This window comes from Ursus americanus, chromosome 15 (assembly GCF_024610735.1).
Source record: "Ursus americanus isolate L20-20 chromosome 15, mUrsAme1.1.p, whole genome shotgun sequence".
NCBI classification, from domain to species: domain Eukaryota; kingdom Metazoa; phylum Chordata; class Mammalia; order Carnivora; family Ursidae; genus Ursus; species Ursus americanus.
Window position 1 is genome coordinate 34,312,232 of NC_142141.1, and position 10,394 is coordinate 34,322,625.

The following is a 10,394-nucleotide window of genomic DNA, read 5'->3' on the forward strand; positions in this document are numbered from 1 at the left end:
ATTAATTCAGCTAATGCCCATAAAAAGATCTACGAGGTAGAAACCAATCTCTTTCTTTCATAAGTTTGAGATAAGGCTTATAGAAGTTAATGATTTTTCCAAGCTCACGCAATTAATATGAGTCGGGATTTGAATAAGAAAAATGGCTTCTAAATGGAGTCCTTTTCCGCCTTTATTTTTCCCCCTAGAATGCATGTGCCATATAATACTGAAAATTTCATTTTAAAAAATAGTTTTTGTCCAGATTTGTCACTACACCATCATGAACCCTGAGCAAGACTAAAACATGCCCTTACAAAATGTCTTTGTCATGGTTTTCCATCACCTGCCAGCACCCACACCCACTTGCTCAGCCTCTGGTTTCTGCCCTTCAGCACCCAACTCTGTTCCTTTTGGAATGCCATTTCATGCGGACTGTTCCTTTAGTTCTCAGTTATTGACTTCCTCCTGAACATCTTTCACGGCTCCCTTATTTTCACAGTCTGTAGTCTGAAGACCTGGCTGGCTCCCCCCTCAGTGTCTGGTGTTGGCCCAAAGGGCCTAAGCTTTCCTGCACAAATACAGGGGACAATTTCAAATTATACACCAATGCATCTTTCCCCAAAGCTCATTATGAATAATCCTAGAATCACTTATCAGGGATTCTTTTTTTCTTCTGGCCCCTTTCGTATGAATGATCTTGAGTAACATCCTTAAAAGTAGAAGAAGGAGAAGACACTGGTCTATTTACAGTGGTCCATCAGTTCAGTCAAATCAGTAAAGTTAGAATTGAGCCCTGTTTGCATTACTTATTTTGATGTTTATGATGACTGAGATGATTAGATGGATTCTGATTCACAGCTTCAGGACAAACCTACAGACTGGATAACTGACATCTGAATAATTAAATCAGGAAATCTAGAGACTTATTACTGAATTCTAGTACTGAAAGAGATCTCAGTGCTAATTTAGGTAAATCTCTTCATTGTATGGGTGAAGAAATTGAGTTCCAAGGTCACAAACCTACATAATTAAGTTCAGGTCAATGATTCTGTAACAAAGATGTTCACTAGTATCCTAAATATTCATGGTTTTCCCTAAGTACTTAATCATAACCGACACCAACTGTTCACGGCTCGTTATACTGATGACTACGTTAAAGTTTTCTTTTGTTTTCAAGCCAAGGCTGTGGGTGGGCCTAAATCTCAAAAGCAGGGTTGGAATTCTGGAGTGGGAAAATGAAGAAGTCCGGGCTGAGAACAAAGAATTGGAATACAGGAAGAGAATGATTTGTCCACCCAAGCTTGGTATCAAGGAAGAGAATTTAATCTGAAAATGGGCTAGTAATTGAGGGTCTAAACATGCCCAGAATAAAGCAGAGATGAATTTTAAAATTGTGAACCATCACCAGAAGCAAAGGCACTTAGAGGCAGTGTAGCACAGTGGTTAAGAGTTTGGTTTGGTAGACAGAAAGCCTGAGTTTGAATTCTGGCTCTGTTACTTAATATCTATGTGAGAAAATTGCTTTTTCTGTGACTTCTTTTTTTTTCCTTCTAATTCTAAACAAAAGGTAATAATAATACTGAATTCAAATACTCATTATGGTTGAATAAGTGAAATACTTATAACAGTGCCAGGAAAATAGTAAACATTGTATAAACAACTGCCAATACTGTGCTGACAGATATGGACAAAGATCTTCATTGCAGCATTTGTATAGAATTAAAGAATTGGAAACAATAAAAAAATTCTTTATGAGGAGTTGGTTAAATAGAGTACATTATAGCCGAACAAAGGAATCTTATATTGCTGTTCAAGAAAATGAGGTGGCTGCAGAGGTACCACCTGTAACATGCGGTTAAGTAAATGTTTTAAGAAATACAACAGGATGATATAATTTTTATTGAAGTATTTAAAAATATATGTGTTGTGTGTGTATGCTCCAAAGTTTGCGGTGTTTTTACAGCGATCTGTTGAGCGGCTTCCCCTGAGGACAGGCATTGTGGCAGAGGGGGATGGTGGCAGGGAGGAGCCACGGGAAGAACTAACAATTTCCTTTATTCACTTCTGTAATGTTTGAATTGTTTTTTTCAACCAACAAAAATATTTATTTTTATTTTTATTTTTTTAAGATTTTATTTATTTATTTGACAGAGATAGAGACAGCCAGCAAGAGAGGGAACACAAGCAGGGGGAGTGGGAGAGGATGAAGCAGGCTCATAGCAGAAGAGCCTGATGTGGGGCTCGATCCCAGAACGCCGGGATCACGCCCTGAGCCAAAGGCAGACGCTCAACCGCTGTGCCACCCAGGCGCCCCAACAAAAATATTTAAAATAAGAATAGTGTAAATCTAGTAAAATGTGGGTAAAAAGTAGGCATAGTACATAAGGTGAGGTTATGAGGAGTCAGAGGCAAGCCTCTGATGACTGCAGGGGCTCTTAGATAATGTTGAGGGGACTTTAAAATTCCCTGTTACCCACAGTATCTCCAAACTTACTTTGGAAGCCCACACACTCTCGACCTTACGGAACAAATGAACTTGTCTTTCTTTCAGGTCATGAGAGTATTTAAGTACCATTAAATAACCTACAAGACTAATGCTTCTCCTTACATGCTAGGAAATGCATTATGTAAATACAAGTATGTAAAATGGCTTCCTCCACCCGCTCTGAAGTAATGGCACAGCTAGACCACTTACTAAGCCCTGGATATATTGCTGCACGAAACTACCACACGATTGGATCTGACATTAAGGTGATTTATTGATAAGTTCATTACTGCTGTGCTCTCTTTCAAATTAGTGATGCATAACATATGAGGAGCGGAAAAGCTTTGTCCGAGAGATACGAGTGTGATGCAGTAAGAACCTGCGATTTGCGTAGGCAAAGGAATCCGGTGGCAGACTGGTTGGGTCGTTGCAGGGCTTTGAAAATTGGAGCATAACTGCCTCCCCAAACATTACAGGCTAAGTAAACAATTCATTTGTTTATAATTATTTATGATCCGTCTAACCTCAGCTGTCCTCTTTGGTAATGCTTTCTGGGTCAGTTTGAAGCACATCTTGTGATGAATTAAAGAAGTATGTCTGATAATGTAAACCAGAAGCATGGTGTGACAGACTCATCCCTGCCCTGAATTCACCTTTTCTCCTAAATATTAGTGATATAAATTAAAGATTAAGGAGAAAATGAGAAGAGGCAGAGAAGGAAAGTAAAGCTTTAGTCCTCCTCTTTCATATTGATTTGTGTATTGATTATATTTAGTGAATTTTATTTAATAAGCAATTAGAATGCTGACATATCTTTGCATTTGTCATCATCGGGAAGTTATGGTTTTCAAAATGTAGAGGCTTATACAAATGTAGAGGCTTATACAAATGTAGAGGCTTATACAAATTATGAACAAATGACACACCCATTCTCAAGGTTAATTGCCCTGCTCATTATAAACGATTCCATAATCTTAGCTCTAAGGATGTGGATGACAGTTTAAAATCCTGTACATGTTGCCTGATCAGTAACCTTGATCATTTCTTTCCTGCCCAGCCTATGTACGTCAGTAGTAACTCCCTTCCTTGCCTTTATCATATTACTCTTTATTAATTTCATGAAAAAAATTATATATAGGATTATAAGAAGTTATAAAGCTAAGGAACCTCATCAAAGTTTGAACGTGGGAGAGGCACATATATAATAATTTGTTTAAACATAGCGTAGTATGACACATTTTTTATTTTATGAAATGATTTTCATCAGCCTATAGGTACTTTACATGAGTTAGAAAGTCTCAATAATAAGTCATTTATCCAAACATGGAAGATTCAGACTCAGTATTTATTACCTGTAGTTCATGTAAAAAGTAAACATAACATCAAATATTTTATTACTGTTAACATAGTAGAAATCGTGGTGTGCATCCCATCATATTTTATTTTTGACATTTCTGATTTCATTCTGTAGAGCTGAGAAGAAAGTCTAATTTGGGATAAACTTGGGTCCTGAATGACCACTCTAGTCCTCCCCTACCCCTATACCATCCCACATATTTAAATTTTTAATATAGACATTGATAAATATTTTGAGGAAGGATTGTGTAGGGACCTCTTCCTTCTCCTCCTCTTTAAACATGTTTTTACTATACCAAATGGTTACAAAAATGTGAGGGAGATTTGTAGAACAGTATACAAACTATGAATGTGCTATATCAACTCACTTTAAATAGGTAACAATAAAGCAAGAGAATACCTTGTAGAACATGGGAAATTTGAATGCTTGTGTGTGTAGACATGGCATCTCTAGTTTATACTCAATCTTGGTTATGCTATTTCATATTCTCTGAAAGTGAAGTGAATTTTATTTATTTATTTATTTGTTTGTTTGTTTATTTATTTATTTATTTTTAAAGATTTTTTTATTTTTTAAGTTATCTCTGCACCCAAAATGGGGTTTGAACCTACAACCCCAAGATTGAGAGTCACATGCTTTACCGACTGTGCCAGCCAGGTGCCCTACACACAGAATCAATATTTTGCTTTTTAATTAAAGTTTGAAGTTTAACAATACTAAAATAATTTTATTATTTAGGAAGTAACCTTTTCAGACTTCTATGAAACTTCATGGTCCAAAATCAAATTGAAAAAACTTTATTTTCACCCGAGAATCATAAATCCAAGATTATGATCCAAAAACTAGCATTTGATAGATGAAATTATAATATGCACTTGTGATAGATTACTCTAGGATCTAAAATAATATGATATTATAATTAAGATGAAAAATGTACATAGTACATGAAGGTTGTCAAACTTTTTGTTTTTTTAAAGATTTTTATTTATTTACTTATTTGAGAGGAGAGAGAGAGAGCAAGCGTGCACAGAGAAAGGGGCAGATGGAGAGGAAGAGGGAGAAGCAGACTCCCTGCTGAACAGGGAACCTGGCTCCCAGGCCCCTAAGATCATGACCTGAGCCAAAGTCAGAGGCCTAACTGACTGAGCCACCCAGGCACCCCAAGCTTTTTTAATAAAGGGCCAGATAGTAAATATTTAAGGCTTTGCAGACCATATGATGGTCTTTTGCAACTACTGAACTCTGCCGCTGTAGCAGGAAAATAGCCATGGACAATGCATAAGTGAGTGAGCATGGTTTGTTCCAATTATGCTTTATTTACAAACATAGGCAGTAGGCCTGATTTGCCAGTGGGCTGCAGGTAGTCCATATTGAAATACATAATAATATGAAAAATCTCAGTATACATTGGTATGTGCAATATAATCTTATTACATAAAAACTATATGACTAAAGAGATACATGCAGAAATGTTAAAATGTGAACACTGGTTATTATTGGTGAAATTATCTTTTGTGATATTGTGCATAGATGTACATCAAAGTACAAAAAAATGATTTAAAAGTAAAAATATTTAAAATTAGGGAACATTTTAAAAAACCAAAACTCGTATTAAGTACATTTAGATGAATAAAACAATGTTGAATAATGTTTTCTACATAATAGTTATATAAGATATATATAATTTATTTTATGTAGTTTTTATCACTGTCATCATGTCAGTTTTGGTGTTTCTCCTTTTTTTTGTGTGTTTTTAATGATGGTGGTTTTCGTGTTACCATTCATATGGGAATCTGTTCACCTCCAGGTTTCTTAATTATTTGGGCTTGTTTCTGACTGTTTTAAAATATAGGTTATGTTATTATTTTGGTGTGGCAAGGTTAGCAGGTCATAAGAGGACAGCCACTGGATAGATTGTTACACTCACGTATGCAAAGAGAAGGGGGCATGCCACGCCAAAGTGGCTACAGAGGGAAGCAACAGGGTGGGTTGAGAGGTGGTGAGTGGGGGTGGGGACAGGGACCCCTGGCAAGAGCTTCTATTGTGTTTTCCAAAGGAAGGAATAAGTGAGACAGGGTAAACCAGTTGGTTTCTGGGGCATAAAGTCTGTCCCTAGTTGTCCAGTGGTGTTTGGCCCTGGGGTGATTGGGAAGGTGGATAGTGGCCAGAGCTTGAGAGCCAGATTGAGAAAGCAGTTGAGTATCTGAGCTCCGGATTGGTGATTTGCATATGAAAGGCATGCTCCAGGCAAGTAGTTTGCTATCTCTGGGAAATCAGTTAGCCAAGGGAAGGCCAATTCCTCCTGACTCAAGAAGGCTTCAAGATGTCAGTGTCAGAAAATAAAAGGCATGGTTAATGCAGTGGTGTACTAGGGATTTGGATAAACACATTGATTACAAATGTGTTAATTAAGGTTGGACCATTTGAAGAAAAAATGGTCAACATTTTACTTTTCAGTGAAATAACCTATATGAAATATGCTGAGAACAAAGTTATTTGTTTTTTCTTTAGAGTGGTCTAGACTCCTTACACTTTATCTCAGTAATATCTCAACTGATAATATATTCAGGCTCTGTGATATGGTAGCTCATGGCATAAATGTACTGAATGTACCAGGAATCTTCAGGTTGCCAGTTCTGTCATGCACACTGTAAAATTTCTCATCACAATGCCTTGACTTTGAAATTTGTGAATTGAGAGTAAGTAGAGTTTTCCTGGTTCCCTAATGGGGTCACTGTGAGAATCAAATCAAGTAAGCACTTGGAAAAGTATAATGCACTGCAAAAAACTGAGCACCACTGTTATTGGCTTTAATCATTTCATTTATTTTACCTGGTTCCTACTGGATATCCCCATAAGCATCTATGACCAGTGACTGAAGTTAACAAGTCTGACTCTTTTTTTTTTCCCCTCAAAAAAGGGGGGGTGGATTTCTGTTTCCTTTAGGCATCGTCAGTTCTTCTACCTACTCAGGCTAGACACTTGGGCAGAATCTTTATATTTTCATCTCTCTCTGAGCCTCTGTAGCCAATCAGTTGTCTAGTCGTTTGTGTGTTACCAGTATATTTGGATCTTACGCTTTCTCTTCGTCTCTACCACCTCTATCCAAGGCCACATCATCATAGCTCCCCACTAGCTGGGAGAAGCTGGTGGGAACCCTTGCCCAGCCTGCCTAGTCCCTTACCTCCAATTTCTCACCCTCTCTTCCCAATCTAAATGCTTCTCAAGCTGGGAGACTTTTCTGACTTACTGAATCAAGATGTGCTGTTTCTGTGCCTCTGGACTCTTTAATGCTTAGCTTTCATTATTCCAGTTTTCCCCTGATAGAGTTAGATGTTATAGGAAGGGCTTGGGACAACTCAGGAAAAACCCTGGAAAAAGGCAAATTATAGTCATTGTTCTATGTAAAGTAAGGCAGCCACAGAGAGGGATGCTGTGAATAATGTATGCAAATATTTTCCTTGAATTCATGCTTCTTTAATTTATTTAAAGAGAAGTTGTTCCCTTTGTTCAAAGTCTGATGGGATTTCTCTGGGCAAGGACTGGGAATTTCCCTCGGTAGTTTCTTCTGAGATTAGCCTTGGGGAGATTGTACTCACATTTCATCTGTAGACACTTTTGGCAAAGGGAGGCTTCTGTAAGTAGGTCAGAACTCTCTTCTCCCTTACTGGGGTGGAAGATGGGTTAAGTCTTCCATGTTTTCTATAGGTGCCTCTTTACCATGCCCCCACTCTTCATCATTATCTTTGATCCATAGTCATGGAAGTGAGCAATGCCACGTGGCAGCGTAGGGGTGGGGGTGGGGGCTGGACCCTTCTAAAAAGTGACATCACCTTCAGGCTGAGGGCTGAAAGGAATGTTAATAATAGGATAGTTTTAAGGAGTAAATGGGATGTGAAGTCCTTAGACTAGTTTCTGTGTCTCAGTGTCCTGTAATTTTTATCTTATTGTTTTTATCATACAGCGAGGTTACCAAGAGCACATTAATAAATATGGAAGGCCCTTAATTTTAGAGAGCTAGAAATGAATATGAATATGTATATCTATATATATGTATATGTGTAGTGTATGTGTATTTCATATACTATATACATATATAATAAAAAGCTCACACTCTGAAGTTCTATTTCCTGGGTTCAAAGACTGTACTACTGGGTTGTTAATTTTTGTCAAGTACTTCAATCTCTGTGTGACTCAGTTTTCCCATCTATAAAATGGGGGGTAGTGAAGAACAGATGAGTTTGTTGGGGAGGAAAATGTTCTTATACCCTTTAAGGTTCTTCTAGATATTTAAGAATCAAATTCACATGAGACAGATTAACAGGAGATAATCAAACAAAAGCTTAATAATATGTATATATTCTGTATACATGGTAGAGACACAAGAAAACTGAACAACTCACCAAAATGGCCAAAGCCATCACCTTAAATACCATCTTCAGCTAAAGATAAAAAAAGATGTTGGCTGTGGTGAGTCAGTTATGGGAGGTTACCTGGCAAAGCACAGTAAACAAAGATAAGATTGTTATGCACATTTAAGTCCATGCCTTCTCCACTGGAACCTTTTCTAGAGATTTCTAGAGTCATCCTCCTCCCTCTGGTATTGAGAGGGAGACACCCTTACAAATAGAGATTTCCATTGGAAATGTAAATGTTTCTTACAAAAGGATAACTTGAACTAGATTTTTAGAGCTTTTCCAGTGTTCACAGTTTCTTAAAAATAACCAGCTTAAAATAAACAATATACCAAAGAGGCATATTTTGAGGTGGCAGTTGCTCCTCTATAAGTTCATACACATAAAATGTTTGAACAGTATAGTTGAATCACGGTCAGTCAATAAATCTTTAATATCAAGTACAAAAAGAAGAAGGAGGAAGTGGAGGAAGAGGAGAAAAGGGGGAAGAGAAGAAGAAATGATCTTCTTTATGGGAGGACCATGGAGATACTGAGAAGCAAAGATCGTGTCTTATACACAGTTAGATCCTTTGCAGGATTTAGCTAATAACAGGTACTCAGTTAATTGTTTAAGCATATGGGTGAATAAGTAAGTGATTATAGAGAACTACCAAATTATAGTCAGCCATAGCTGACTGATGCTTTGCTTTCGTTGGATGAGCTTTGCAGTGGATTCATTAGTTAGTTTTGATGTTATGAAAACTTAACCACAGATATAAAAATGTGACCTCCTAGACTTTGGAGCACATGAAACATTTGGCAGTCGTGATGGAGGATCTGGAGTGAGAAGACCATTCCTATTGTAGTAGTAGATTTCCTCTAGTTTCCTGCACACTGTACATATTTGTTACTGAAATAAAATCAGTATCAAATCCCATAGTCTTATAGACTCAATCCTCCTCTTACTCCCTAAATCTAGAAGCCCTATCCTTTCTGAGACTTTCTGAGGAATATGTGTCAAGATTCTGGAGTAGATAGCAGGTTTGAATCTGGGGTGATCATAGTGGACATTTTCATGGTCTCTCACTGAAGAAGAAGTTAATCTGATACATTTTTATTCTTAAGTATTAGGGTATAAAGTGTTATTTCTTGGAAAAGTGTTTGTATTTTTGAGAATCAATGAGTACTAAAGGTTAGCTAGCATTTCATTCCTCAAAATATGTGCCAGTGTTAAGAATTCAGAGGTTAATAAAAATGATCCTTGGGCATTGAGGAACCTACAGAAACAAATGACCAGTTGTTACATTTTAGACACGAACAGGGTAAATATTTTGTTCAGTTATTTCTTGGCAACCTTCAAGTCACACCTTGTGAATAACTACTGATCAACATACAGCCATCCTGGAACACTATTCTAGGACCTAAGATAGCTCTGGAAGATGAAGTGTAAAGAAATAATTATCTTCCTAGAGATTCACCCCACAGTACCACAAACAAGGCTCACCGAATCTTTTTATTTTTGTGCTCTTAGGTAGAGATATTTAATCTGATTTTGCTTAGCTCTTATCTAAATCTACAAGGTCCTGACTTCATATCCTTATGATTACTTAAAGTCAGAAGGAAGCAGATCAGCTCACCTGTAGCCTAAAAATGTCTCTGAAAACGATATTTTTCAGATGAAATATTGATCATATAAAATACAGTTATTTTGCAGATTACAAAATTAATATTCTCATTGTAGGAAATGTAGATAACCCAGGAAAAGATAAAGAAAATAGTAACATATCTTTGTTCATAAAAACAAATTGCTAATATTTTGACCCATTTCTATCTGGTATTTTGTATAATTATAAGAGCGAATTCATGTGTGAATATTAGTACATGAATATGTAACTATTTTATTATTATGTATTCCGCTTTTGGCTTAATGTTTTGGTATTATAAAATATTGGTGGTTTCTCTATAAGACTTACTAATAGTTGTCTAATATTCCATCAAAACCTTACCATAATTTATTTAGTTATACCCTTATATATAGTACATTTCAGATTATTCTGTTTCTTTTGCAATTATATGTAATACTGTGAAGAACATCCTGGAAGTGAAATTACTGGATCCTTATGATTTTTGCATTTTAACATATCTTTACTGACTCAAAGCTTATGGAAATGTTC